This window comes from Panthera leo, chromosome F3 (assembly GCF_018350215.1).
Source record: "Panthera leo isolate Ple1 chromosome F3, P.leo_Ple1_pat1.1, whole genome shotgun sequence".
NCBI classification, from domain to species: domain Eukaryota; kingdom Metazoa; phylum Chordata; class Mammalia; order Carnivora; family Felidae; genus Panthera; species Panthera leo.
In genome coordinates this window covers 13,227,357-13,252,267 of record NC_056696.1, presented here as the reverse complement: position 1 = coordinate 13,252,267, position 24,911 = coordinate 13,227,357, and the positions used below count along the sequence as shown (strand labels likewise).

Here is a 24,911-nt window from a genome sequence, read left to right as displayed (position 1 = left end):
TTTGGAGTTGGATATGTAACTGAGGTTAGTATTAAGTCCTACCGAATAGAGACAGTCCTTCTTCTAGATATAGAATGCTCTACTGAGGGGCGCCTGGGTGGCTCAGTTGGTTGAGCGTCCAACTTCGGCTCAGGTCGCGATCTCACAGTTCGTGAGTTCCAGCCCCGCGTCAGGCTCTGTGTTGACAGCTCAGCTTCCTCTCTCTCTGCCCCTCCCCTGCTCTCTCAAAAATTAAACATTAAAAAATTCCTTAGAAAAGAATGCTCTGCTGTGACAGTCATTGGAACATAATGACCATCAAATGTCTACAGTTTCCATTTGTCACCTACTGCTGATTCTAATCTTCCACTGGTTTTGCAAGTAATTCTTTACTTGCAAAGCAAGTAAATTTCAGTTCAATTTCTTCCTTTCATTTGATTTAAGGATGTAATGAGAAGTATGCCTATGGAGGCACGTACATACGTACATCAGTCCCCAAACTACGCTCTGCCGGCTCCTAGACTACTCTGTCCACTATTAGTAGGAGTCAACATGTACAATATGGACCCGAGGGCATGGGAACTAAAAGGGCAAAGTATAGATCTGACACCTGTCTACTATTGTGTAGCATTTAGTAAAAGACGGACTTCTTCAAAATTCAGTGGATTCAGTCTTCTGTGATAGTGCAGTGTCCTCTTCTCTAGACATCATAGGCAAGTAAAGAACTGTAACTTCATTACGTAAAAGTGACTGACCATCGATGGCTCCCAGTGAAGGGCTTTTGGTTCAGACTCTTTGCCTACTTGTGACATTGGACACTGGCGGTGCCTTGCTCTCTGATTTGCCTGTCAGTGTGCTCTCAGTTTGCTACCTCCCTTGTACCAAGGGATAGGTCCCTTCCAGAGAGCTATCCATCCTCACGAGTATTCCCTAACTTTTGAACCTTCATTCCCACACTCAACAAACAGGCACAGAAGGGGAGATAGAGAGATGAACAGCACCGTCTTTGTCCTCAAGAGGCTTTTAGGCTTCTATGCAGACATGAACAAGACATTAGATAGTGAACTAATATGTTATCAGTGACTCTGAGTTCCCTGAAGTATGGAATTATTTAACTTTCCCTCAAAGTCTTTGGGGGAGAAAAGGCTGTTGTGTATCTGTGGTTACAATACCTCCGAGCAGGAATTGTCTTTCCCTCTGTCACCGACTGGGCTGCTTTCACAAAATCAGGGGATTTCAGAGCCAACTCTCCTTTCACAGATAAGTGACCTGAACCGAGAGAGGGAAAGCAAGTGGCCCGTGGCCGCGAGGTTTATAGGGGGCGAAGCTGGGCCAGAACCAGACCTCCCCGCGCCCGCTGCTCCTGCTGTCGAGCCTCATAGCAGCTCTTTCGGGGCTGAATTTTCCCTGTGAATCTGTAAATAACCCCATCCTCGGTGACATAACGGGTTGGTATTTCCCTCCAGTTCCACAGCAAGGCCTGCAGATCTGAACAGGGGCAAAAATTCACACCTCTCTGGATGGAACAAACAAATTCTTCAGATTCCATGTCAGTTTGTGGAAGATTCGCTGTGAAAGCCAGCGACCTCTGGCCTGCAGGCTGGAGAAGTGGTTCTAAGCCCATTAAAATTCATGCTTAGAGCCTGATAGATCATATGGGAGCTGCTATAACAGAAATCATTCCTGAGGTCACACGGTGCGTTAACCCCCGTGCTCCCCGACACAGTGATGACGGCTCAGATAAACAATCCTGGATTTAATGAATCCTCAGATAGACAAGTTTATCCGGGAAAAGGGTGAGTGGTCTCCCCCAAGGCTGCCTGATGCAGGATACAGCACAGAAGATCAAACAGTGACAGAAACCTGATGATATTTGCTTTCCCAGTGGTAAAGATGACACACAGATATCCTGTGACCAAGTAGGAAGAGGGGAGAAGTAAACAAGGAAGGGAGGGGAGGGAAGTGGGGAAGGGGAGGATACAGGAGGGAAGGGAGGACAGGGAAGGCAAGGAAAGAAAAGGGAGAGAAGGGGAGGGGAGGGTTCTAGAGGGGAGGGGGGAAAAGAGGAAGGAAGGAGAGAAGGAAGGAAGGAAGGAAGGAAGGAAGGAAAAGAAAGAAAGAGAGAAAGAAAAAGAGAGAAAGGGAAGGAAGGAAGAAAGGAAGAAAGAACGAGAAGGAAGAAAGGAGGGAGAAAATGGCAAGAAGGAATATTGTGTCACCAAACTGACGCCTGTCAGATAAAAGAGACTGGAGCCATAATTCTTCCCAGCGTTTCTAATGGGATTTTAATACAGCATTTGGCCATCATATTTTTTTCATTCCTTCAATGACATACATGCCTGAAGTGTAGCCACGGAGCCTCTGAACTCTGTATATTTCTGTAATACACAAAGAAAACAGCCGTCACATCCATTTTAAGGAACTTTTAAATACATTACAGTGAGGTCCATAGGCCCCGGATCCGAAGGGAACTGCACAAAGCCTGTCTGTACATCATCTGTGACGGGCCTGAATTCCAGCCAAGGCAGGGTTTTTTTCTAAATAATAAAATAAAATACTGTGTTTTTTTAAAGGAACATTATATTTTTAAACTGGAAATCATTGTATTTTGTATCTTATGTGGCATCTGAAAGTGATTTAGTTGAACAATGTGGTTTCTGATTGGTATTTGAATTGGTTCCAGAACATTTTTCATAATAACCATCTTAAAGATCCCAATTATCTGATCCTCTTTCCCCCTTTCACATGGTTTCGTAGGAGGTTTCCAGAGAAAAAGAGAAACCTGCAAGGGCAGGCAAGCCAACTCACATCTAGCTAACCCGTGTTTGCCTGCTAGGTTCAAAGGAAAGGGATTGCTAGTTATTCTGAGTTGTCCAGGATGCATTTATGACTCAATAAAGGAGGCCTTGGCATTACCAGAATAATTACTTACTCAAACAAGCCTATAAAACCAAAGGGTTGCCCCAACTAAAAGGTAAGCAGAGAACTTTTTCCTTTTAGTGCTAACATGTAAACCTAGTAAACTGTATTTAGATTTCTATAAAATCAGCTCTGGATGCAAAATGGCTGCTTGATTTACCAGGTGGGCAGCTGAGTCAATTCCCCAGGGTTCCATAGGGGCTGAGAGAAGGCAGTCCTATTAAATATGAAAGAACGCTCATTCATAAAGGGACCCAGCCTCATTTGCGGCTTGCAGAAATTGTGGCGTGGAGGTTAAGAAAGCAGGTCCTGGAGTCAGCTGCATCTGGGGCTGCCTCCACCGCTATCACCCGGTATCACCCGGGAGCGGTGATCCATATTCTTTGGGTCTCAGCTGTACGGTAGAGATCGCGTGATGCCTGTTTTACGGGATCGTTGGAAGAAATCAATAGAACGCTTCCTGTGACGGGCTTAGAACGACACCTTGCCTAGAGTGGGACACACAATAAACGGTAGCTCATATTATTGGATGTAACAGAATCTTATTGCAATAAACAGAAGCTTTTATTATGACATACATTAATGACAAGAATAAATAGTTCTTGACCACTAACTGTCAACACATAGTGCCCGACGCCATGCTAAGCATTTCAGGTATGGTGCTTCACACAGTCGTCTCCAGGTAAAGTTCTTATTTTAGGTGAGGTTTCTGTTAAGCGGCAGAACTGAAAATAGAGCTATACAACTATAGGATAGAGTACATACAACTATAAATAGTAAACACAACTATAGGATACTCAGCTAAATTTGATTTCAGATAAACAGGAAGTAATTTTTTGGAATGAGTGTGTCCCAAATACCGCATGAGACATGCGCATGGGTGTGGCCACCCTAACTAGAACTCAAGCCCCCAGATCGATTTTATCAAGCTCGTACCTTTTTGTTCCCCGTCACACAAAAGGTTCTATCTAGAATGTCACTTATGCCTTGCGTGTTTTATTCTCTAGCATTTTCCCCCAACCAGAGGGTTCTTAGATTAAAAAAAACAATCCAGGAATTGCGTGTGCTTACCAACTACGAGGAAAAGTGAGATGTTCAAGACGAAGAAGCTGAGGCAGGTCCAGAGTATAAAGCTGGTGCGTCAAGCCCCGTGTCCTCGAGACGATGATCTCAAAGCACATCCGCGGTTACTGAAAGCACTTAAAAACAAAGTGGCAAAATAACATTTTATATTGAGAAAAAATATTTTTTGCATCATAATTTGCAACTACATACGACACTTACCATGGCTTTTTTTTTTTTCCTTTAATGGTATGGATTCATAATCTGATTCACTCATTCAATAAAAATTATGGTCTTTATGTCAAGTTACCGTGCAGATGCTGACGGAAAAAAAAACCAGACACTGTCCCGGGCTTCACGAACTATACACTTTAGTGAAGAGACGTTAAGTAACTAAGTAAGCACAAAAACAAATGCAAAGTTGCAGTCATCACAAGATCTATGAAAGAGGAGTACATGGAGAGATGAGCCTAGAAGAGGGGCGCTGGAGTCCAGAAAAGTTTTCCATGAAGTAGGAAGATGCCCTGATTACCTGAGCTAAGATCTGAAGAATGAACAAGATTTGACCAAAAAGCGTCAATGGAACGATTAATAGCATATTCAAAGTGCCACAGAAGAAGGGAGCATGGAAAATATGAGGAAATGACAGAATATCTCTTCAGCTGGTGTGGAAACGTGGGGCGTGGGCAATATTGGGGGTAGATGGGGCAGGAAATGTAACATACTGGTTACAGAAGACCAGTCCACGGCAACAAATAGACCTAACCCCACCATGGCTCAAGACAATAAGTGTTTATTTGTCTCTCCTATAACATTCCAAGGCAATTCCAGGTTAAAGGTTGTGATGAGGGATCCTAGGGAATCCACTGGCAGAGACTCTGTCATCTTTCAAAGTCAACATGAATATCGCCATCCCAGCCACCTGGTTAGGGTCATGAAGATGCCTCCCAGAGGTTCTTGGAGCCTGGGCCCGAAAAGCACAATTACCACCATTGCTCACATTCCATTAGCGAAACTCGGTCACGTGCTCACGCCTAACAGTAAGGGAGTAAGGGATGCTGGGATATATAAATCATCTATGTCGCAGGAGGAAGGGGAATGGGTATTATTAATGGCCTGCAGTGTCTGCCAGAAGCAGGTAGAGCCAGATGATGCGGAATTTTAGTTTTGTCTCAAGGCCGATGCAAATCCATCGAGGGGATTTAAGCAAAAAGGAGTGCGGTGATCAGATATGTATTTCCAAGAGATGACTCTGGCGACAAAGTGGAGAACAGATCGGAAGGCTGTCAGAACGGCTGTAGGGAGATCATATCTTTGAGGAGGGTGTTCTAGGCCAGAAATCACGACAGCATGGAATGGAGTCATTGGTGGTGCTAGAAACAGGGAACAGGAGACAGACGCGACAGCACCAGGCGACAAAGCAGTGGCTAGGGAACAACAGGCAAATATGTAATAAGCCTGTTGTCTTTGCTTAACGATTTTCTACTTCCTGTTATCCCCTGCCTCTCCTTTTGTACCACTAGTCTCCTTGATCAGCATCAGTAACAGCGGAGGTATAAGAATCATCAGAAGGGATTCCTCGAATTTGGACAGACCTATCAAAAGGGCTTTACGGAACCTCAGGACAGAGTCCCTAGGGTGCAAATTGGTTCAGCACAGCCTGGCCTTTTGTTGTTGTTGTTTTGTTTTAAATACCAGGCGTGAAAAATGTTTTTAAACTGATAAGAACAGATACTACACTTGATCTTAGCCAAAAGGCCGAGAAGCGATTGAAAAATGTTTTTAAAAACAGACACCAAGGGGCGCCTGGGTGGCTCAGTCGGTTGAGCGTCCGACTTCGGCTCAGGTCACGATCTCACGGTCCGTGAGTTCGAGCCCCGCATCGGGCTCTGGGCTGATGGCTCAGAGCCTGGAGCCTGCTTCCGATTCTGTGTCTCCCTCTCTCTCTGCCCCTCCCCCGTTCATGCTTTGTCTCTCTCTGTCTCAAAAATAAATAAACGTTAAAAAAAAAAATAAAATAAAAAAAAATAAAAACAGACACCGAGAATGAGCATAGGACAGGAATCAGAAAACAGAGGACTCTTATCTCTGTTTGATTGTTTTCTGATACGTAAAACGGGGACGATAGTACCTATACCTCCTACTCCTTAAGCTCTGGATGTTGTGGGAGTCAAATGCCATGGAAATCGCATGTACCGGGGCACACAGTGGTTCGTGTTAATGGGGTTCCCTGGTGTTTGAAGTTTCTGTAATTGCTCGCTCAGACTCTGGAAGGAGGCATTCATCAAAGTATTTGCACATAAAATAAAGGGTTGCCTGTTCAAAAGCCTGTTCATTCTTTTCTGGTTTTTACTGCGACCTAATATAACAGTAAGTGAAAGTTATTTGCCTAGTATAACGGCCTACGCAAACACAAGACATATACGAGTGTCGTTCAGCGTGTGGTTTAATTGAAGATCTGGGAGCTCGTTGGTTGAATTTACTGGTGTGAAAGAGGGAGCTGCCCAGCTGGATCTTCCTCAGGACTCCTGAACCTTGGTTTCTCCCTTAGTCATCTAGTAAGCTGAAAAGAGCAATAGGCACACTTATTAACTACAAAGCACTGTTCTAAGTAACGTGTGTGTGTGAATAAATATACACACGTACGCATGCATACGTATCGGTATAAATTCGCCTCTCGCCACAATCCTGTCTAGAAGATCCTGTCATCGCCACCTCCATTTTACAGGTGAGGAAACTGAGGCACTTAGAATCTAAGAAACTTGCCCAGAGTCACAAAACTAGTAAATAGCTGAGCCGGAATTCAAACTTTGGCACCTCGACTCCAGGGTCCCTGCTCCTGAATCCCATGGCGCTGCATCTCTGTAACAGTCTAAATGCTGAGTGAAGGGCTATATTCTACCCCTATTAAGATTATCCTCATTCTAGTTATTGCATTGTTTTCTCGAGAGGTATTTTCACTGACAGTCATCTGACTAAATTACTCCAAGAATTACCACTTGGCCCCACAGCTATTTCAGTGAGGCTGCTAAGATAATCCCAGATGGGTGGGGGAACTGGAAAATTCCACAACGGACTACAGCCAGCTAAAGTCTTGCCCAGCAAGGAGCAAGTTGCCATCACAGAGTTGCTATGTCTGCATGACACATTCCAGGGCCTTCCTTTTCTAGTGTCCACTGCCTTGGGGGAGGGTTATAGAGAAGGCAGTACTTGAACTGAATCTTGGAAGTTCAGTAGATGCTCATCGACTTGACAAAGGAAAAGGGATTTCAACTAGAGCAAAGAAAGAGAGAAATCACCCAGAAGGGACCAGCAAAGGACTAGCAAGAACGGGGAGAGTAGAGGTCAAGTACAAGAGGAGGCTGCCAGAAGCCAGGTCACGCAGGGCTTCATGGAATTAAGTAACCTTATTCTGTGTAGCTCCAGGAATCCACTGCAGGGTTTGGAGCAGATGGGTGATAAGTTTAGAATATCAGAGAAAGTATTAGGTTTAGGGGAACGAGCATGGTGTCAGCTTTGGACTTTCTGGGATCGAGAAAGTCAACGTGAGCGACATTCGGCGGCTGTGTTCTGTGGACAAATGGGCACGAAGGGGACAGTTTAGAAGAGAGATACGGGCAGGAAACAGATTTGAGACATGACACCCTCCCCGCCCCCACCGCCCCCCAGTTCTCTGGCAATTGAAACCAGGAGAGTAAATGACATCTTGCAGGTGAATATATACAAAGAGGCAGAGGACAGAGACTGGGACCCTACGGTCCACATTTGAGGGCGGTGGACAGACGAAGAATGGGCGTGGGGAGAGGCAACGAGTCAGGGGAAATCACATGCTCAGGGCATAAGCCAAGGGAGGAGGGAGCGTTACTGAAAAGGGCGTGGGCAAAAATGTCAGATGTCTCAGAGGGGGTCAAATGAGGTGAGGGCTGAGAAACCCTTCCTACGTCCATGGAGTGACAGGGCCAGCTCCTAACAGCAGGAGGTGGAAAGTGACTGCGAGGTTAGGAAACGAAAGGAGAGAACAGGTGGAGAGGCTTCTGAGGAAGGAGAGCAGAGACAGCAAGTTAACAGCCATCCTACGTTCTGCTTCTCGGTCGCCTGGTGTCTTCAAGAGCCTGGGAACGACACCGCCCTTGTCTCCCCCCTGTCAGCCTCGTAGAACAGATCGGGGCTGCAGACACCTTCCCAGCTGCAGTTTCACGTGGGATTCCAGCCCTCAATTTTTAGGGTCATTTTCCAAATCCCTCAGCCGTGCAACATGAGACACTAGACGCTCCTTTGAGACCCAGTCGCCTAAAATATAATGAGAATGTGTGACCGTCTCCGAATGCAGGGCCTTTCGGTGTGCCACAGGGCACGCTGCCTGGACGGAGTCTGTCTCTTGTCACAAAGCCCAGGTAATTTCACAGGCTTAAAGGACTTTTCGCTGAGCATTTTTATTTTCCTCTAGGGTTTATTAAGTAAGTTTCGTTCATAATGATCATGTCATCTCGGGGGTGTTATTTAAGACAAAAATATTCAAAGGAGCCCGGCCCTGTAGAGGTGTCCCCACTCTCCTTTCACCGTGTTTAAAATGCCCCGCTTTGTTACTTTGACCCCTCCCCTTACTTGTTGCCTCATGTGGGACACGTCAGTTAACCTCTCAGGATCTCAGTGGGTTCGTCTGTGTGGAAAGGGGACTGGACAAGATGCTCAACAAAACCATATCATTCTACACCAGGGGTCAGCAACCCTTTTCTGTAAAGCACCAAATAATAAACACGTTTGGCTTTGCGGGCCACGTGGGCTCTGTGGCAACCACTCAATTCTCCGCTCATAATATGAAAGCAGCTGCAGACACAATGTATACACAAATGAACATGGCTGCGTTCTGATAAACCTTTATTTACAAAAACAAACAGTGGGCCGGATTTGGTCTTCAGCTTGTAGTTTGTCAACTCTTGTTCTAAACTTTAAACGTTAAGTCTTTTAAGAGGTGCCTGGGTGGCTCAGATGGTTAAGTAGCTAACTCGTGATCTCAGCTCAGGTCTTGATCTCTGAGTCACGAGTTCAGGCTCCATGTTGGGCACGAAGACTACGTAAAAGAAAAACCAAAATGAGTCTTCCAATTTACTAAGCTAGACCTCTTAGACTCACCTATTAAAATATTCAGGGGCACCTGAATATTCAGCCACGTGGGTGGCTCAGTCAGTTAAGCGTCCAGCTTTGGCTCAGGTCGTGATCTCGCGGTTTGTGAGTTCGGGCCCGCGTCGGGCTCTGTGCTGACAGCTCGGAGCCTGGAGCCTGCTCTGGATTCTGTGTCTCCCTCTCTCTCTGCCCCTTCCCCATTCATGCTCTGTCTCTCTCTCTCTCTCTTTCTTAAAAATAAATCAACACTAAAAATATTCATATCCCAGGGACACAGGTAGCTCAGTTAAGTGTCCGACTCTTGATTTCAGCTCAGGTCATGATTTCATGGTTCATGAGGTCAAACCCCATGCCAGGTTTCTCACTATCAACGCTTGGGATTCTCTTTCTCCCTCTTTCTCTACCCCTCCCCCCAACTTGCATTTTCTTCTCTCTCTCTCAAAATAAATAAATAAATTTTTAAAATATATTCATATCCCAGAAAAGGCAAATTATTCAGTTACTGTCAGCCATTATGTGACGGGAATCACAATATTTATCTCGCACACTGCAAATAAGAAAAAGCAGAGTCATAGAAGGTTTAGCACTTCATTGGTAAACAATCTAGTCTGCCTCAAAGGGTGGGTGAGAAAAACTAATGATGCTAATAATCCAGTCACACTTAAAATTCAGCTTGATCCTATAATTTAAATCGTCTATTTAAGAAGTATGTAATGTCTTTTTTTGTTGTTGTTAAAAACTCCCAATCTCAGACCACGTGGGTGGCTCAGCCAGTTGAGCGTCCAACTCTTGATTTTGACTCAGGTCATGATCCCAGGGTCATGGGATCGAGTCCCATGCTGGGCTCCATTCTGAGTGTGGAGCCTGCTTAGGATTCTTTCTCTCTCCCTCTGCCCCTCTCCTCAGCTCGCTCCCTCTCTCTCTCTGTCTCTCTGTCTCTCTCTCTCTCTCAAAAAATAAAAATACATTAATTTAAAAAACCTTTTTTTAATCTCAAACCTCTTTGAAAGCCTTCCTTCCCCCTGCTTAAAGGTAGTGATGCACAAATGAATGAGGAGGTTGAAGAGGAGGGAGGTGACTGTGGGACCTCGAGGGCCATAGGGAAAGGCAGGGTCTTTGGAAGCATTGCCCCCTCCTTCCAGCTCTGGGATACCGTCCTTGTCAACAAGGTGCTGTGTACCTTGCTGGCATTCCACAGCTAAGGTCTGTGGTCAGGGTCATTTGCCATCTAGTTGGTCTCCGCTCAGCAGTAACCTTTGGCTGACGCTGCCTCACCTCCACGTCTGTCGGTGGCAGAGACCCCACGGAGGTCCCATTCATTAGGCCTTGGTTTGACATACGTGTGCCTTGCAATCCTCCCCGTGGAACCACTTCAACCCCTCCCCCAGGGCAGTGACACCCCCTCTGCCAGGTTCCATAGGGAGATTCTCAGCTCCTTCTGAAATCTATGCAACCATGGCTCATGAAAATGTCAACTGCAGACCCTTTCTCTGCCTGAGTTTTCTGCATGATCAGGTCGGTGTGACTGTGACCCAGCTTGGTTTAAGGGCAGCCACTAAGCTGGCCTCCGCCCGTGTCAACCTGTTTCTTGGAGTTCTCTTTGACTTACCTACAGGCAAACGAAGTGAGAAATGTCTGATGCCTTCACTGCTTTACTCTCTCCCCTACTCTCCTCCTCCAATCTCCAGAGCCAAAAAAAGAGGATTGGCTTCTTTTTTTTTTTAACTACCCATCCATTGTCCCCCGGCTGCCTGGGAGCTGCCTAGACCTCAAAGGAGAAGAGCTGTCTTATCAACCCTGGAGGAGTCCCAGAGCACAAGCCCACCAGGCTGAGTTGTTCAAACGTTAAAGACAGCAGTGAGGGAGTTCGGGAAAACTTTCCTATTAATGCCTGCTTGGCTCTCCAGACCGTTGTTCAAAACCTATTTTGTGTCCTAGAAGCTGACTCTTTCCTATCTTCCTTCATTGAATTCTTTGTGCAACAAATCATAATCTTTCCCTAGGTTGAGGGATGGATGAATGCATTTGGAGCCCTAAAATGAAGATCTTACACTCTAAGAGGTCAAATAAGGAGTGTATATTTCCAAAGTATTATGTCATTGCAATCAATCTCTTAATTTATTCAATAGGTTTTTTGCCTTTTTCATGAAGACAGCTGCATAAGGGGAAGCTTCTGAGGGAAATAATCTTAGGATGGGTTGGTATTAATGCAGAAGAACATTGAGAGGCAGCTGTCGGTACATCAGGAGAGGCATGCTGGGTGTCCAGGATTCAAAGCATGGCCACGAGGCAGAGGAAAGAGGAGGAAAGTTGTAGAAATGCATTTCATGAATGCGTCCAGGATTAACATAGCCCAATATTACAATGGGAGTAAAAGACCTGATGTCTGCAATCCAGGAAGAAGGTCTGGAGAGAAGATTGGAGTAATAAGCTAGAGCGATGACTTTGCATTATCTGAGCCCTGGGACCTCAAGAGTCAGTACTTTGGGGAAAATGGTGCCAGGGGGTGTAGAACCTTGTTTAGAAACAGAGCAAATTTATTTGATTGTCTATGTGCAGTTCCCTTGACTTTGGGACCAGACTCCAAATTCAGGAGGTGTTGATGGTGAAGGATCCGATAGAATGCCCCAGGGAGAAAAAAGGGAACAGCTCAGGGAAAGCATCCAAATATTTAGTAACTGAATAGATACTTTATATTAACAAATGGATGATTGCTTATGGTCAGAAATGTATACCTACAATTTAAATGCCATCTTGCTACCTACAAAGCCATGGAACATCCATAGGTAATTTACTCTTGACTTTGAAGTGTATTATATAATTTTAGAATTGTATTTTTTTTTCATAATTATGCCATCCCACGGCTCACATCGGCATTTCTTGAGCATGTGCTGACTAGTAAAGGGATGGAAGAAGAAGTTAGGAAAACAAGCCAACCTCACATTAAAACGTTCCTCGGAGAGTGCATTGATTGACTACACATAGGATTCACGAAACAATCCCAGGCACTTGTGTATATGGAATAAAGATTGCGCTGATTCCTATCCTCAAAGAGATTAAGGTCTAATGGGAGGGAAATAAAATACATAAAATTAACATAAATACAGGCAGATGTGCACGGCAATTTTAAGAGTGAGGTGGTCATGTGGAATCAAGAATTAGGCTGATTAGTTGGGGGATGATTAGGTAAACCTCAAAAATATACGTAAAGAAAATAGGCATGCAGTATTCAAGGTGGTTATCAAGGTACATGGTATTCCTTAACTCTGTACCTGTAGCATGGAATCCCCAGCATCTAAGAGACTTTATTTCTAGGACTTGTTTACTACCCAATACCCAAAATACCTGCAGGGTTTAAGGATCTGTTACCAACCCTCCAAATTACTATTCCTCTAACAACAACACCGAAACTAAATATGAGAGCTTGCTATAGGGTGATCGCAGATATATGTATGAAGATACGTATCAGCAACTCAACCTTGTCAGGCACCCACAGTGGGGGCGTGGATAGTGTAGAATATTCTCTTGGCAGGTTGTCTGCGATCGCAGCCCCCAAAACACTTCTTTGGCCCTGCTTCTCTTCACCAACACACTGTGCATCCCAGTGAGTATGTATCTGTGCCCTGGGGCAGCTGAAGAAGAGAATATATTATGACCTATTTTGCAGCTGGGTGTAAACAGGTTTTTAACGAGCTGTTCTTCTCCAGGCCAGAGGAATCAGGAAGAGGATCTATTTTCTGTTTATGAGCAACGCTTAAGACATAATTTCAAAGCAAGGAAGGAATTAAAAGCAGAAGCAAATGAGAAATCACACTCCTTTCCCAAAGGGGGATCCAGAAAAGACATCCCATTAGGAAAGAAAAGAACCAGAAATTTTTGAAAAAAAAACATCAGTATAGCAGAGTCTAGAAAGAGCTTCGAAAGGCTCTGGAATCCTACAGGCTGTGCAGTCATTTGCCAAAAACCACCCAGCAGTTCTCTGGGAAAAAAAAAAAAAAAGCCCATAGGGACTGAAAACATTGACTAATAATTCTTGAATCCATTTCCACAATATTATTCATCTCTGCCAAGGTCAAGTTTGGTCACTGCATGGCTGGAGGTCTGGGCATGCTGTTCCCAGTTTTATTTTTACAGTAGTTATGGAGCCCTTTATATTTCCAAGGGCCCTCCTGTCACTTATTACCCACCCGTCCAGACCACCCACCCACGCTCCCACACACAATATGTCCAGACACACCCACAAATACCCAGATTCTTTAAACCTTATGGTGATTCAGTCTACAGGAATATTGTTTGCCCCAAATGACTTTGTTCTACATACTTGGAGTTTCCCAAAATACATCCGTTTCCCTCTCTGGAGACCAATCTGTGGATCTTTCCACTCCACAAACATTTACAGAGCACCTACTGTGTGTAGGGCACAGATGGATGTAGGAGCTAGAAAAGGCTCGCCAGGGGGCCAGGAAGTGACTGTGACTTCCATCCTGTGAGGAGGTGGCCTCGGTTCCCATAACCAACCGGGTGTGGGGGTGGCGGTGGGAGGCCCTATCTGAATGGAAACCATTTCTCTCACCCACCCTTCCTTCTCCCTCCTTCCTTTTCCTTCCCCTTTAATTCATTTCTGCGTCTTTTGTGTCCTTCTCACTCTGTCCTCTCCTTCCTTCCCCTTTTCTTTCTTCCTTAGAAAATGGGAGGCTTCTAAAACTACTTCAGAGGTTCTGTCAGCCTCGGGAGACGTCACCATGCTTTTCCTGCCTCCTTCACAAACTACCCGTGGAATAGGCCCTGTGGCCATACAAACTCTAAATACATAAAAGGAGGGGGAAATACTTGTCCTAACTCAGAAGAAACTGACTTTGAGGAAACTACTTTCCTCCACACCCTAACACGGGTGCCTGCCTGTCAGAAAGGCCAGAAGGAAGGCCTGTGCTCAGGGCTGACAGCAGCCTGAACCTGCAGCCTTCCCAAGCCCCACCCCCACCCCCCAGGCCCTGAGCCCTTAGGATAATTTATGAGGTGTCAGGATATTCCTGCCACAAGGTCAGAACAGAATGGTTTTTACACTTCAGCTGCCATGAAAGAGAAACAATTTAATTCTGTTTTACTCTGGCACTGTCTGTTTTCACAATGAACAGGGGATTTAGAGCTCCTCGAGATTATTTGTCTAAGCAGAGACCAAGCCTCTTGCTGACTCTCGAGAGGTCTGATTCGACTCTGGCTGCCTTCTCCTTCCTTGCCAGCGAGGGAAAGAGGCACTCGCCTTTCCTGCTGTACCAGAATGAGGTGGGAATCCATCTCACCCAGGCAAGTGAATAGACCAGATACCTTGAGCCAGCCCATCCTCTCAGGGTTAGTGGGAAAGAGTGGTTCGGGCATGGAAGAGGTAGGAGAGGGCCCTCTCCTAAATTCAGCCGGCCCCAGAGTCTCTGCCAAGTCGTGGTCTTGAGTCTGGAGTGGTGTTTCCCTTGGCCCGGAAGCACAGCCTCCTGGCTCCTCCTGTAGCTACAGATACAAAGACATTCCGCTGAGCGGCCTGGAGGCCTGCCTGCCAGCAAAACCCAATGTCTCCTCGGAGAGATCTCCCAGTACGGTCTCCATACTCCCGCGCGGCCGGAGCAGCCAAGAAGACAAATGCAGGGCAAGCCAGCTTCTCAAGACTCCACCCACCCCCTTCTCCAAGCCGCACCAGGAAGGTCATCTGAGAATCAGAGCAGGACAGATGATCCCATTACGGGACAGTCGCCCCGGGTGTTTACGTGGTGGAGAGGGGGCTCCTGGATTCTGGGGCCTAGAAGCATCAGGCCCTCTGGGACCAGTCCATGAGATCTGCTAGGTTAAACTCACCGCTTAGGGTTTGGCCACGTGGCAGGCTCTAGAAAGACAGGAACCGTAATAGGGTGGCCTAGAATTCATCGACCTTTTAAAGCAATTGATGGGAATGAGATAAATCTCTACATGCTGATCGGTAATAATCTTTGAAAAACATGAAGCGAGACAAGCAGAGGTACAATACAGTGAGATAGGTATGCCAACGTGCGTATACAAAGAGTCCATTTTCTATTAATATACACTTACAGGAAACCAGAAGAAGCTTCTGGGGGGTTTTGTCTTTAGAAAAGAGATCTAGAAGCCTCAGAGTCAAAATTCAGGTGGAGATTCTCTTCTCGCTTACATATTCTTTTGGATTTCACAAAAACTTTTTAACCAGGAACTCATATTACCTTTACAGAACAAGTTTTTATTTAAAAAAAAAAAAAAAAGAGTAAAACCCCAGAGAACGGCAAGCAAAGGATTGAAATTTACAATGCCACTTTATGTCGGGCCGGCCAATTCTCCAAAAAAACCACTCCCCTCAATTAAAGTAGTGAATTCTTGGTGGGAAGGGTAAAGGAGCTATTTGGTAAATGACCTCTCCAAGTTCCCTGAATAGTAGTACTTAAATGTGCACGGCGGAGTTCTTCACTTTCTTGTGGGCGAGGAGATTAATCCCCCAAAACAGGGCTCAGTCCATGCATGTAATCTCCTGCAATTTAGCATCCAGGAAGCCTCAGGTTCAAGCAACGTGCCGAGTCAAACTGGCTTGCCCTTGTCACAGTTTCTAATGTCCCTTCTCTATACTACTTGCCACAGTAATAGTTATCCGTTGCATTTCCAGAATGTCATTCATCCAAGGCAGGAGTGTGTATGGCAAAGAGCCTTGGATCCTAGGTCTCGGGCGTAGCTTGGTAAATCTTCTCATCTCTCTGGGCTTCAGTTTTCTTATCTGTGAAGAGAAAGATTTGAGAGGCCCTTGGGTGGCTCACTTGATTAAGCGGCGGACTTCGGCTCAGGTCACGATCTTCTGGTTCGTGAGTTCGAGCCCCGCATCGGACTCGGTGCTGACATCTCAGAGCCTGGAGCTGCTCTGCATTCTGTCTCTCTCTCTCTCTCTCTCTCTCTCTCTCTGCCCCTCCCCCACTCACACTCTGTCTCCGTCTCTGTCTCTCTCTCTCTCTCAAAAATAAATAAGCATTAAAAAACATTTAAAGAGAAATATTTGCATGAGATGCAGTACCTTAAGATGCCCTAAGTGCTACAGGTTCCTCACTCCTTGAAAATACAGTTGTCAAGCTGCTGGAAGCTGGTGGCTGGGACACACGGCAAGCCTGTCACGGGGGTCCACGCCTCCATCTGACCTTCAGACGAATACATGCAGGAAAGTATCTTCTGACGTGCTTCTTTGCTAACTAGAGATCATGAAATTGCTGTCCCAAAGATTCTGTCCACTGGGGCACCTGAGTGGCTCAGTTGGTTAAGCGTTGGACTCTTGGTTTTGGCTTGGGTCACGATCTCACGGTTTGGGAGTTCGAGCCCCGCATCGGGCTCCGTGCTGACAGCGTGGAGCCTGCCTGGGATTCTCCCTCTCCCTCTCTGTCTCTCTGCTCCTCCCCCACTTGTGCTCACTCTCTCTCTTTACCTCGCTCTCTCAAAAATAAATAAGTAAAACTAAAAAAAAAAAAAAAAAAAGATGGTGTCCACCACCAGACCAGGAAAACAAGGTTCTGGAAGTCCATTCCGCCCTTCCACGTGACAGAAGAAACTACTACATTGTGAAGTAAGGCCTCAAGACTTTGGATGGCTGGCCCACTGCCGGCCACGTCAATCATCTGATAATCGCAAGTGGCCACTGAGGCCTCCATCCCTGGGTAGACAAGACTTGCTCCCTAGATGAAGGCCCCTCTTCCCAATCTCCATCCACTGCGGCTGGTCTGGGATATTGGAAAGTACTTTCTCCATGTCAGGACGAGGAACTCTGGTACAGCAGCCTGGTACCGCTGTCACGGTCCCCAGGAGGCAGAGAGGTCGAGGGACGGTGAGAAAGGAGTAAAAGAACCCTTCGGACGGCAGCCCCCAGCGGCCCCCTCTGCTCTAACCTCAGATGGGAAACTTAAAAGAACTCGGTTAAGGCAACACCTGGGTGGTTCAGTCGGTCAGGCGTCGGACTTCAGCTCAGGTCGTGATCTCGCGGTTCGTGAGTTCGAGCCCCGCGTGGGGCTCTGAGCTGACAGCTCAGAGCCTGGAGCCCGCTTCAGATTCTCTGTCTCCCTCTCTGTCTGCCCCTCCCCGGCTCACGATCTATCTTTCCCTCTCTCTCAAAAATAAATAAACATTAAAAAGAAATTTTAATTCAAAAATTTAAAAAAAATAAAGAGCTCAGTTACCAGCCAACCTAAAACGCATCTAATTCGTTCTCTACAAATTTCTCCTCCCCCCACGTTGTTCCCTTTCCAAATAGAACTATTCCTCATTTCTTTCCCCAAATATTCCAATTTATCCTTGCCCTGTGAGACCTATTCTCCTCACCCCTATAACACAGTCTTGATTGGTCTTTCCCATTAGTTGTGCTCTTGAATTTATAACCTTGCCACAACTTCTGTACTCTAATATAGTGGTGAGAAACACAGATTCTAAAGGGATAATAGAGGCTAAGGGTTAAGAACATGAACTCTGGAGCTAGAATGCCTGGTTTAAATTCTAGCCTTGGCCTTGACAAGATAGCAGCAGCCAGATGGACCATCAGTGGCTTTCAACCTGCTTGTCATGGAGGACTGGGCCCTGCCCCTCACAAAAGGGCTGCTGGTCCTTTAGAAAAATCTAACAATGGGGGCGCCTGGGTGGCGCAGTCGGTTAAGCGTCCGACTTCAGCCAGGTCACGATCTCACGGTCCGTGAGTTCGAGCCCCGCGTCAGGCTCTGGGCTGATGGCTCGGAGCCTGGAGCCTGTTTCCGATTCTGGGTCTCCCTCTCTCTCTGCCCCTCCCCCGTTCATGCCCTGTCTCTCTCTGTCCCAAAAATAAATAAACGTTGAAAAAAAAAAAAAAAAAAGAAAAATCTAACAATGAACAGTTTGTGACAAGACATCCAAAAATGTTTGAGCTAGACTGGTGAATGCTCTAGCTGGTAATAATGTAATGAAATTATGGATTCCAGGGGAGGAAAAAGGCAAACTTATGGCTGCCAGCTTTAAGATATTTGGCTGCGGTTCTGAAAATGACCCAAGTTCATTAGCCATTGAGTAAGTTACAGGAAAATAGTTGAAGAATCTATACCAATCAAAAGCATAGACATTCCCAAGGAACTGTACCTTCCTCCCAAGGAGGCTGCATTGCACCACACTAACCGGAGATCACAGTGGCCTTGGTAAACTATAAACTGGAAAAGAATTGTCAAGAGATGAGAGAAAGAGGGGCACCTGGGTGGTTCAGTCTGTTAAGCTTCTGACTCTTGGTTTCAGCTCAGGTCATGATCTCATGGTTTGTGGGTTCGAGCCCCATATCAGGCTCTGTGCTGACAGCTCGGAGACTGCTTGGGATTCTCTCTCTCTCTCTCTCTCTCTCTCTCTCTCTCTCTGCCCACCCCCGCCCGGGCTCACGCACATGCACATGCACTCTCCCTCTCTCTCTCAAAATAAATAAATAAACTTAAAAAAACACTGAAAAAGAAGAAGAAGAAGAAGAAATGAGAGTTAGAGAAGAAATGAGCCAATGGGCAAACGTCCATTGGATCTAGCTCTCCATGCAGCTGCCTTAAATGTCAAAAAGCCTGTGATACTGCAGTTAAGGAGCCATGGGACACATACAACATTCTGCCACTTATAAATCATTGCTCTAATGCAGGTGACAGCTAAAGGACTTAACATAGGTACAGTGCTAAGAAAGATGCCTGACCATAGGAACTATATATCAAAAAAAATTTTTTAATGTTTATTTATTTCTGAGAGAGAGAGAGAAAGAGAGAGCGAGCATGGGTGGGGGAGGGGCAGAGAGAGAGGGAGACACAGAATCGGAAGCAGGTTCCAGGCTCCAAGCTGTCGGCACAGGGCCCAATGCGGGGCTCGAACCCACGAGCCACAAGATCGTGACCTGAGCCAAAGTCTGATGCTTAACCGACCGAGCCACCCAGGTGCCCCTATATTATTGTTATCATCATTCTTATTATTAGCTCTCTAGGATATTAGAGTGTCCTTGCGGACCTTGACACACTGGGCCAGGCTCACCCAAAAAAGTAAGAATGCTATTTCTGAATCTTTCAGCCCTTTCCAGAGCCCCCGACCACTTCATCCCTTCGTCATGACTAGAGTTCGCCCTGTTTCTTCATGCGCCACATGGAAAGCCTCATCCATCTTAAGCGACACGTGTTTACTTACTTACATACCTACCCCTCACTTGTCCATTCCCTCTCAAAAACACAAACCTTGTCTTGCTCTTTATTTTTGAACCATTCTCCTCCACTTTCCTGCTCAAAGTTCTAGTATTTAGATTAGAATGCTAACAGAATATCGAAAAGTTTGAAAGGAGCAGTCAAACTAATGATAATATTTCATGGGATTCTGGTTTCCTCACCATCTTTTTTGCCTGAAAGCAAAATATCCCAGATGTGTCTGCCTTCAGTTGAGGGAAACCGAGGAAGGCATTTTCCCCTGTGAAATGAATAAACTGGTGTAGCAGACGCTGTTCATCATCTACCCAACAGCCATCTGCCCCTCTTACTTACTAATAAACCTCCAAATGTATTTCGGTAGCAAGCCCAGGCTTCCTACTTTTGGGGAAGTTTAGCCCCTTCTCCGGCCCCACCTGCCATTACATTCCCTTAGCCAGCAGTCAGAGGTTGGCATATGACCCAGATCTGGCTAATAAAACAGAAGAGAGAGTCTGCTGGGGGAGCCGGGTGGGACAAGCTTGTAACTATGTTATTGCTTTAAAAAAAGAAAAAACCATCCCACACAGAAAAAGTTGTTTTCCTCCATCCCTAAATGTAACGAGGTGAAAATATGGTGCTGCAGCAGCTATTTCAGCATAATGAGGTACAAGTGTAAGGACAAAAGCCAATATGCTGACGATGGTAGAGTAAAAAAAGAGAATGAAATGAACCACTGTGATCTCCAGACTTCTTTTTAACTTTTTTAATTATTTTAATGTTTACTTATTTTTGAGAGAGAGAGAGAGAATGAGAGAGAGCACAAGTGCAGGAGGGGCAGAGAGCGGGAGACATAGAATCCAAGCAGGCTCCAGGCTCTGAGCTGTCAGCTCAGAGCCCAACGCAGGGCTCCAAACCACGAACTGTGAGATCCTGACCTGAGTCGCAGCTGGACGACTAACCGACTGAGCCACCTAGGCGCCCCTCCAGACTTCTTTTGGTAAAATGTAAAGCAACTGTAATTTGGTCCTCTGTTACTTGATAGCTGATCCTAACTAATACATATGCATTTCACAATATGCATTTCACGAGGAATGTTGAGTCCTTTGCAACAGCACATTCGTTCCTCCTTGACGATCTTCAGGGAGATCTAATAAATAAGTATTTATTCTCACAAAGATCTTTCTATATTTCAAATTATTGTCTTGCCTCTATTATTTTTCTTTATAGATTTTTCCATTAAAAATGATTGCTTATAACATGATGTTATAGTTATCTCACCCCAATTAATTCCAAATTTTCACAAGTACAAAATCATTTCCTTCTCTCAGGCTCCGCGTTTAAATAATTATAATTTTATTTGACTCTTTCTGCCCCCTATATTTATTATTGTCTTCCTAGAGAGGCTTTTATTAAAAGCATGGATTTGGAATCAGAGACCCAGCCATGTGAATGGATAAATTACTTATTTTTTCTGATACTAAACATCCTAAAAATATTGAGGGGGCACATGGGTGACTCAGTTGGTTGAGTGTCCAACTTTTGATTTGGGCTCAGGTCATGATCTCACAGTCATGGGATCTAGCCCCTTGTCAGGCTCTGAACTGAGCATGAAGCCTGCTCTCTCTCTCTCTCTCTCTCTCTCTCTCTTTCTCTCTGCCAATGCCCCTCTCCCCTACTTGTGCTCTGTTTCAAAAAAACTTTTTTAACAAATATCTAGGGCTGAAACCAAGGTGAAACGAGATGGCATAAGAAAAACACTTCCCTAAGTCTTGGCACAGCCTGAAAAGTCAAAACAAAATGTGGAGAAAAAAAGAAAAGGAGGGATCAGGGATGGGGAAGAAGAAAGTGAAGGGGGAAACATAAAAGAAAATGAAGAGGAAAAGGAAGATATCAAGAGAAGAAGAAAAAGAAGGGAAGAGGAAGGAAGAGGAACCGAAGAAAGGGAAAAAAGAGGAAGAGAGGAAAGAGGCAAGAAAAAGAAAAAGGGAAAAAGGAAGTTGAAGTCAGAAAGAAAGGAAAAGAGGAGAATAGGAGGAAAAGACAAGGAAGAAGGACAAGAAGATGAGAGGTAGGGTGCTGATGATGGCGATGGTTTGAGCCCAGAGAAGAACTCTGAGAAACAGGTTAAGGCTAAGGTTAAATGTTAGAACCCAGACAAAGCCCTGACCATCTACACCTTCCTACAGTGCAACTTTTCCCCCTAGAGCTTTGGTATTTATGTGTGACTGACTCTCATGCAGTTCGAATCTAGTTACTCCAAACATCACTACAAAGAAAATTACAAAGGATTACAAACCTTGGGCAATAGTCCTCGTATTTCAAAGAAGAGGTTGATTCATCAAGATTCCAGTGCAATCAAAGAACTTGGAGAAGTCCCTGGAGTCTGTTTCCAGCAAATGCGAGGTACGGCTCAATTAAACCAGCAAAAAATTAAATGAGCGATTCATTGGGCTTCTTCTGTAATGACCAGGTGTCCTCCTTCTTCCGTGATGACAGGACAAGAGAAAAGAGGCTTTTTTTTTTCTGATACAAGGCGGGGGGGGGGGGTCTTCCTGACGGTGAGGGCTGGTAAAAGCCCCATTGGTTACAAGTTATTTCTTACAGAGAGTCTACAAACACTGGACTGATTTCATGCCACTGGGGTCAAGTGGAACACAGAATGAGGATAGGTAAAAGACTAGAAAAAATCTCTAAGGACCTTCTAGACCCACACTTCTGTAGATCGGCCCGTGCTTCTCTGTTTTCCATAATGGAGAATTGGGGGAGGGGTCTCCCCATCACTTCCTTAGGTTTGTCTGTATCAGCTCTCTCCTTGCCTTCCAGTCTCCCTCAAGGGCTGCCATGGGCCCCGTGTCTACAGCCCTGTCCTCCCTGCGATGAGAAGCACGTGCACCCTTCCCATTTTGTCTGTGCTTCCGGCTTTCAGTGGTCTGCTTTCTGAGCCCGAGCCTCTGTGACTTTCCCTAGTGCTGCATTCCCACAAGATCCCTCTCCGTTTCAGGTTGTGTTATCGTCAGCAACGATTTCTCCCACCATCCACGGCTAGAAGCCCCGGCTCTCTTCTCCCCGCTACAAGGTTCGAGCTTGGTCCAGTGCTGTCCCTCAAGGCCCTCAGCCTAACCCCCACCCTCTGGCCCTGACGCCTTCCCTCCCACGCTCAAGTTTTCACTCGAGAACTTGTTACCTCCGACCACAGTTCCAGTAGGGTGACGTCACCCGAGAAAGGCAAAGGAAGGAAACTCTGGCATTGGCCTGAATTAATAACGGAGAAAGGGGAGAAGCCTAATCTTTCCAGTGCAGAAGATGTGTGCATTGTTTGTTGAGAGTAGCCCTCAGGGAGGCCGAGATTTCAAGCTCGGCATTGACGTGGCGCATTTTTCAATTAGACAATATACTGCATGGCATGTCCCTTCCTCCCCCAGCCCCTTGTCTTTTATTACCACATGACTTCATCTCCCCGTGTGACTGACAGAGCCCATTGGGCTCAACACTGATAAAAAACATCTGGGGGAGAAAAATTGCAATTTAGAAAACAATTAAGGACATCAATTTCAATTCATTTAGTTGCCCGGAGAAAGAAAAGTGCTTTCAAAGGCGTAACTTGATCTCCAGGGGTCATGGATTAAAGGGCACGCAGACCCGTTGTTCTCCAGTTGTCGTGCGGAGGAGGGCATCTTAGTTCGGAGGTCCAAACGCAGACATCAGCTCCTATGTTGCAATTTTTAACAAAGGGTAAACCACAGAGAGCTTCCCTAATTTTCTCATTTCTTCTCCTTTTTAAGACATTCTTTCCCTTTTCTTCCTAAATTCCCTTCGAGGAAGGATGCGTTCTCTCTCTCAAATGCTCACCATATGCTCATTTGTTATGGGAGCTCTGTAAGTGAACCTAGGTTTACTGTTAAAGACCCCATCCGTGGGCCTGATTGGGTGTGTGTGTGTCCGCGTGGCTGTGCGTCTGTGTGTTACCGACTTTTCCTTCCATTTTTCCCCACTAGCTCTGTGAGCACCCGCGGCTCCGTTGCTTTAAAGGGCTCGGAACCTTTATGAATCCAGGTGATAACTTTGCATTCGCAAAACCTTAAATAAAGAACTTTATTATGTTTTCCAGCTTCATCGAGGAACAATTGACGTACGTCACTGCAAAGCTTAAAGAGCAAGGCATGATGGTTCGGTTTATGGATACTGTGAAATGATTACCACAGGAGGCCCAGGTGACATCTGTCTTCTCATATAGACACAATAAAAAGAAAAGAAAGAAGAAAAGAAGGAAAAAAATTCTCCTTGTGGTGAAAACTCTTAGGATCCCGTCTAAACTTTCCTACCTATTGCAGAGCAGTGTTATACACAATATATATATATACACGTGTGTGTATGTATATATATACACAGGTGTATATATATATATATATATATATGTGTGTGTGTATATATATATATATACATGGGTGTATATATATGTGTATATATATATATATATACACACAGTACAACTCCTTTACTTTACCCATTTATTCATCGATGGACACAGATTATTTCCCTGTCTTGGCTATTGTGAATAATGTGATGGACAAGGGGTTTCCAAGTCAGTGTTTTTATTTCCTTTGGATATATTCCCAGAAGTGGAGTGGCTGGGTCGTAGAGTAGTTCTGTTTTTAATTATTTTTTGAGGATTCTCCACACTGTCTTCCATAGGGGCTGCACCAATTTGCAGTCTCAACAGCAGTGCAGGAACCAACTTACATTCCCACCAACAGTGCACAGGGGTTCCCTTTTCTCCACGTCCATGCCGGCGTTTGTTATCTTTGGTTTTTTGATGACTGGTAACGAACGGGCATGAGGTGATGTCTCACGGTGGTTTCAATTTGCATTTCCCTAACGCCCAGTGATGTTGAGCAGCTATTCCTGTACCTGTTGGCCTTTCATATATCTTCTTTGGAGAAACGCCTACTCCTCTCCTTTGCCTATTTTGTAACGGGTGGTTTTTGTGCTATACACGTTACTTAGGTAAAATTGGAACCGCTGCTCTCGTGTCTTGAGCACCTGCTGTAGGATAGCCACTATCATCCCACCCGAAACCTAACATCTACTCTACTTGCCTCAGAAGGTGAAGGAGGGACAGTGAAGTAGCCCCCAAACTGAGAAGGCATCTTGAGAGTGGGAAACGAAGCAGGGGACTCCATACGGTTTACAGAGTTGTAGCCAGGGTAGCTTACTGGTGGTGGGGCAGGGGTCCATGGCAGCTGCACAGTTACTGTCCCCAAGTCCGGACATCAGTCCGCAGATTTTATAGAGCAAAGGGACACGCAGAGGGGCACCGTGGTGAGATCAAAAGGCTCGCATGTGCCTAGTTGACAGCTAGGTCTTGTACTACCTGTACGACAGAAAGGGGAAAGACTAAGTTATCTCTAAAAGATTCGTGGGAGGCCAAAGCGAGCTTTGGGAGGCCCCCCAAGCTTTGGCAGGCATTTGTAAGGCATATATGTTAATCTCCAAGGGGCCCAGAAGACGTAGCTCCCAAAGAGGCCATTGATCTGACATGGAAACGATGGAGGGCCAAAGATGGAGTCAGTGTTATCAGCACTCCTGCAACTTGTCACATCAATGCCATTAACCAGGTATTATCATTCCTACATTTTACTTGATTCTCTC

The 24,911-nt window shown here is 45.5% G+C and overlaps 1 long non-coding RNA gene and 1 pseudogene across 2 annotated transcripts; both read right to left on the bottom strand.

The window, feature by feature from the left end:
• Positions 1 to 2,257: 2,257 nt before the first annotated feature.
• LOC122212154 lies at positions 2,258 to 21,803 on the bottom strand. 2 transcript variants are annotated; one of them, XR_006199037.1, is made up of 3 exons: positions 21,559 to 21,803; positions 3,970 to 4,097; positions 2,258 to 3,386 (listed from the first exon to the last, which is right to left on the bottom strand). It is a non-coding gene; the product is annotated as an uncharacterized LOC122212154 (long non-coding RNA). The 2 variants fall into 2 exon arrangements; XR_006199036.1 differs by lacking the exons at positions 2,258 to 3,386; positions 3,970 to 4,097 and adding an exon at positions 15,377 to 15,847.
• On the bottom strand, positions 5,605 to 5,730 carry LOC122212526 (annotated as a pseudogene).
• Positions 21,804 to 24,911: the final 3,108 nt, after the last annotated feature.